Consider the following 5,651-nt stretch of genomic DNA (forward strand, 5'->3'; position numbering starts at 1 on the left):
CAGACTTCCTTGCAGTTAGTTGCAGCCATGTGACTGATTTGCAGCTAATGAAATGTGCCTAGAAGGATTTTTGCCACTTCTAGGTTTGGAGCAAAAAAAAACCCCTCATCCATTTCTTTTTCTTTCTTTTTTTTTTTTTTTGGTCCCTTTCCTGATGTTAGGCAAATGGGCATGGTGACCTTGGAAGCCACATGTTAAACAAAATGAAAAAGCCTGAGTCCCTGAATCACCACTTGGAGGAGCTTATCAATCAAGCATTCTTTGCATTTTACCCTTGGAAGAAATAAGCTATCATGTTAAGTACCCAAGATTTGGGGATTTCTATGAGAGCAGCTAGCACTGACTTTCAATTAGCAATAATCGCGCCTCGGATAAACCTCATTGGCTACGATACTGCCACTGCGCAAAGCTTGCTAGCACTGACTAAAAAAAAAAAAAAAATCAGTGCCTGTATTAGTTATGTGTATGGAGGGATCTTGAAAGGTCAGAAGCCCATCATGATAAATCATACCCTGAGCTAAGAAGACAATCAAGAAACTGAACTCAGAAAATGTAGATGTTAAGAGCCAGTGGGATCATTCTATTGTCTTTCAAGCTTGAGTAAAACATTCTTCAATGGCATTCAAGTCCCTTACTCCACTGCTGTGGTTATTAGGCATTCTTCTTCTTTTTTATTTTTTTTTTAAAGATTTCTTTATTTATTTGAGAGAGAGAGAGAGAGCACACAAAAGCAGGGGGAGCTGCAGGCAGAGGGAGAGGGAGAAGCAGGCTCCCAGCCAAGCAGGGAACCTGATGCAGGGCTCAGTCCCAGGACCCCAAGATCATGACCTGAGCCAAAGGCAGCTGCCCAACCGACTGAGCCACCCAGGCACCCCTAAGCATTCTTCTGATAATCATTCGACTTTCATAGTGTAGTAGAGAAAACATGAACTTTGGGGCATGAACCCCAACTTTGCTGCACACCTGCTGAGTGTTCTTTAGTTGAGTTACTTCACCTCTTAGAATGTCAGTTCCCTCTTCTACAAAATGGGAATACTAAAAATACCTCAAAAATAAAAGACATAGAAGAAGGAAAAGGATTTAAAGGTTTATAAAAGGAGGCAACAGAGTATTTTAAAGACAACTCTAAGAGGAAACCCCAATGGATTAATTTACTGTGCCCTCCTCTAGAGCTCTGGGTGTTCTCCAGGGGATGTGACCAGCCAGCTGTGGATAGAGATGGGAAGAGAGAGATGGGAAACTGCAGGAAGAGGCAGTAGAGTGCAGTGGCTGAGGCCAGATTTCTGAGTCTATATGTGTCTTACTAGCCAGGTAACTAGGATAGTTTTCTAAGCTTCAGCTTCCTTGTCTGTAAAATAGAGGCAATAACAGAGTTGAGATCATTCAGTATGATATCCTGTGGAATGTGGGATAGCCAAGTACATGGCAGATAACGGATACTCAACAAATGTTAACTTTCCTTTTTCTTTCCTTCACATAAGGAAAAGCATGTTCTGAGTAGCATGTTTAAGTGAGCATGGGCTGCAGGTCCAGGGCCTGGAGGTCCAATCCCACCTTGATTTGCTCATTCTAGGTAACATTTTAAATCTACTAACTTCAGGTTCTGCTTTTATGGAGTGGAGAAAGATGACCAGCTCTCTCTGCTTTCTTCCCAGGTCCCTGTGAGGCTGAAATGGATTCTATTTGGATAGTCCTTCCTTCAGAGGTTGAGAAGTGCTCTACTAAAAGTTAATTATTAGAATGTTATTAATTACCAGCAACATACATGTGACTTGTGGATCCTTTTTCTTCCCTTTCCCAATCTCCCCCAAATGTTTCCATGTTCCAGCCTAATGCCTTTCCCAGAAGCTTGTCACATTTACCAGTGTTCCCTTTGTGAGAAGGATGAGCCTGGCATGACTTGAAGAGACATATTCAGACCAGCACAGTGGCCCTTAGATTGGGTTTCTGGCAGGTAGTAAAGGCCAAACTTGTCTTCAGCATCATTAGGGTGGTTTATAGGACAGATTTGGAATCAGAAATATGTAGGAGTAAATCCTGGTGTTTTACATTTACCAAGTGTGGGACCAAGGGTAACTTGTGTCTCAGTTCCCCCATAGCTAAAATAGGCATAATAGTATTATTCTATGCGGTGACTATAAGGCTGAATTAGTTAATGATGATACTTGGCATGTACTGAGCGCTCAATGTATTGGGGGTTATTGTTATTAGTTTTTCTGGCTCTGGGGGCTCCATCTTCTAAGAGCCTCTGGGAGGAAACAGGGAAACCATACAGTAATTGCTGTTGGCATTGCTGGTACTTGTAATATTTAAACATTGCCTCTAATTCTGTGTTGAAATATAAACACTGAAAGCTGTTGGGTTTTGTTGTTGTTGTCTTGCTAAAATGATACACATCTTTGAGAAGCTTGAAAGCCTCAAACTTCTCTTTCAGCCAAAGCCTGCCTCCACTTGAAATGATATTCTTTTATTCATTCACTTTGGCTTAACTGACAAGAATGGTCACACTTCACATTTTACATTTGCTTTCCTTTCCCTCCTTCTCTGTAGGTCCTGCTAGGTGCTGCAGACATAGAATGTTTTCAGTATGTACTCCTCCCCTTCCACTCTCCCATGCCTTGGTTCACTCTCTGCATACTGTAGGGGCAAGGGTCTTGGAACCACTGAACGGATGTGTGGGACCTTGCAATATTAGTGCCTTATCTCTTCTAGGTCTTACTTTCCTCATCTGCAAATGAAGAGAAGGAACTAGTTTCTAAGGTCCACATTCTGACATTTTAGAACTAATTTTATCTTGCATTTGCTCATTCATTTATTCAATGAATAAGTATTGATTTTATTCCATGCATAGGTCTCCTTGATAGTAATTAACTTGCTGTCATGTAATTGTTTGCATCCAGCTCTAGGGACATAGATATAAACGGACATGATTTCTGTTTTGAGAAGCTCGCAGTCTTGCAAACGGACAATTACACTCTAATAATCTAATTACCGCAATGGAAGCTCGTACATGATTCAGACCAGAGTATCAGAGAGGCTGTGGCCAGGAATGGGTGAGGGGGTTGTGTGGCCCCTGACAATAATTTAACTAAGCAAATGAGAGGTTTATTTCATTACTAACTCATGGTGCCTTTGCACTCCAGAAGCTCACAGTCTAAGGTAGGATACAGACACACAAATGATCACAATTCTGTATGTCAAGTTCTATAATAAAGGAATGAACAAGGTCATCTACATAGAGAGGAAGAGAAAATTAGTTTGGCTCAGACTACTATCCTTTTCAGGTATAAAATTATTTGATCAAAATAAACCTGGGGGAAATTAAGGAATATAGTTTTAAAATGATGGCAAAATGTATTAATTTATGATATGACAATTGTTTGTTATATGCTTAACACTGTGCCAGGCATGATTCACTGGTATACAAGATACTTCTCCCAACTTATGGCATAGGAGGGAAACCAACACAAAATGAAACCTAAGCTTGTCAAAAATTTAGAGCCAGAAGACCAGACTTGTTGCCCTAGCTTCTTTACTTATTAGCTGTGTGTCACGGAGAAAACCACTTGACCTCTTGACCTGGTGTGCAAAATGGGGTAATATGTACAAGGGAGAGTGGTATAAGAAATGAGATTTAAATAAAATAAACTTTGTGAAAGCACTTTGTGGGATGTTAAGGACTCTACACATGTCAGTGATTATCATAAATGAAAAAGAGTGAATTGGTTTTGCTCAACCTGAGATGAGAGAAAGCAATGATTCCCCCTTGCAATGACTACTTATCTATCCTCAGGGCTTATAGGTCATGTATATCCTGATGACTTCCAATCTCTTTTTCCTGATTAATTTTTTTCAGCTGCTGATCAATAACCACTGCCTTTGGACTTACCCACTTGGCCATCCCCCTAGCACTTCAGACTTGCTTGGCATGGCCAAAATTAAATATAACTTCTTCTTCCTCCCCTCACTTCAGACTTTCTCCTGCTCCCATATTTCCCACCATAGTAAATAGTCCCCAAACCAGAACTTCCTCCTCTCCCAGCCCCGTATCCATTGATCATCAAGTCCTAGATAGTTCTCTATCTCCATCTTCTATCCACTGCTTACTTCAGACATCATCATCTCTCCTTGGACTACTGCAATAGTTTCTTTGCTGGTATCACTGCCTTGAGACTCTATGCTCTTCCCCCACTCCCAGATGTCCATCTTACTGTTGCCAGAGTGATCTCCCCACAATGATAATGTGACCATGTCACTCTTATTCTTAAAAGGCTTCCTTGATTCCTCATGACCTACTGGATAATTCAAGCCATGAGGTAGAACCATGGTGATCTCTGCAATCTGGACCCTGTCTCCCTTTCCAGCCTCAGTATTTTTTTTTTTTTTTTACCAATTCCTTATTTACCAAACTACTTAGGTTAAACTGATTTCTCTTCTCTATGCTCATGATCTTCCATTGGCCCAAGACTCTCTCACTCTCTCTTCTCTTCGCTTGTCAACCACTATTATTGAAGTCAAAGTTCATCTCAAACATCACTTCAAAGAAGGAATTCTTGGGTTACTTCCCTTAAGTCCTTCTATTACATACACAATATAATGGTATATAAATCTAACATAGTTTTTGTCTCACTGCACTTCCATATATCTGAGCAGGAACTATCTCTTACTCATTTCCATGTCCTAGCACATAGCCTGGGGCAGATACACAACAGTCACTCGGCAAAGTCTGAATTGTCTTTTAGCTCTTCTAGATGCTAAGAAAGCCTCTTCTTGAGTCTATAGTTATATTTATATAAATCCAAAAATACATTCCGATAAGTATTTTCTATCAAAATAGCTGGATTTCTGAGACTTTCAAAATAACAGTGCCTTAGAATTTTGAAGGGGGATGGAAGAGAGGGAGAAAAGGAACGAGATAGGAGGAAGCGGGGAGAAAAGGAGGAGGTCAAGAAGAAAGAGATGAACGAATTTTCATAGAAACACTTGAAAATACAAATGCCTTTAACATCTAGAAAGTGTCTGAAAAACTCTTTGTAAAAAGGGAATCATGTACTATGTATTTGATCACTACTAAGCAAACCCTTTGAAAAGATGCACTCTCACCTAGACCTAGAGTTTCTGAGTTCCCTCTAATGCCATAATACCAATTTATATTTATTTCAACATTTCATAAGTCATTCCTTAGGAAGCCTTCTTGATGATACCATCCTACCCAATTGTGTAGCTATGGGTTATCCTGTTCATCTGGCCACTGGCAGTGCATCACTGGGTGAAGATCTACAAAAGAGTTGCTAAGAGACAATGTGCTCTCATGTTGTGTAGCATTTAGAAAAGCCAGATGTTTTGTAAGTATAAGTCAGATCTCATCAATCTAGGACTAAAATAAGGATATACTTCTTTATGCTGATTTTTTTTGTTTCTTTCGTTTGATCTCAATTTGAGATTTAAAAAAAAACTCATTAGTTTTATGGCTTCCTCCCCAATTGTCCCCCATGACTTCTGAAGTCCCCAAATAGCAGTCCTTGTGTGGCTACAGCCAGAAGCAATGACAACACTAGACTCTCTCCATTCATCTTTCTTCCTCTGGATCCTACTCATCTAGGCCCACTGAGTATGGGTATATTCTACACAAAGAAGGAAGAGTCCACAGA

General features: G+C 40.2%; 1 pseudogene; it reads right to left on the reverse strand.

Annotated features, from left to right (window-relative positions):
- Positions 1–288: 288 nt before the first annotated feature.
- LOC118004335 lies at positions 289–411 on the reverse strand (annotated as a pseudogene).
- Between the last annotated feature and the right edge of the window lie 5,240 nt (positions 412–5,651).

The sequence above is a fragment of the Mirounga leonina genome, unplaced genomic scaffold (genome assembly GCF_011800145.1).
Source record: "Mirounga leonina isolate KUSES-001 unplaced genomic scaffold, KU_Mleo_1.0 Mir_92, whole genome shotgun sequence".
NCBI classification, from domain to species: Eukaryota; Metazoa; Chordata; class Mammalia; order Carnivora; family Phocidae; genus Mirounga; species Mirounga leonina.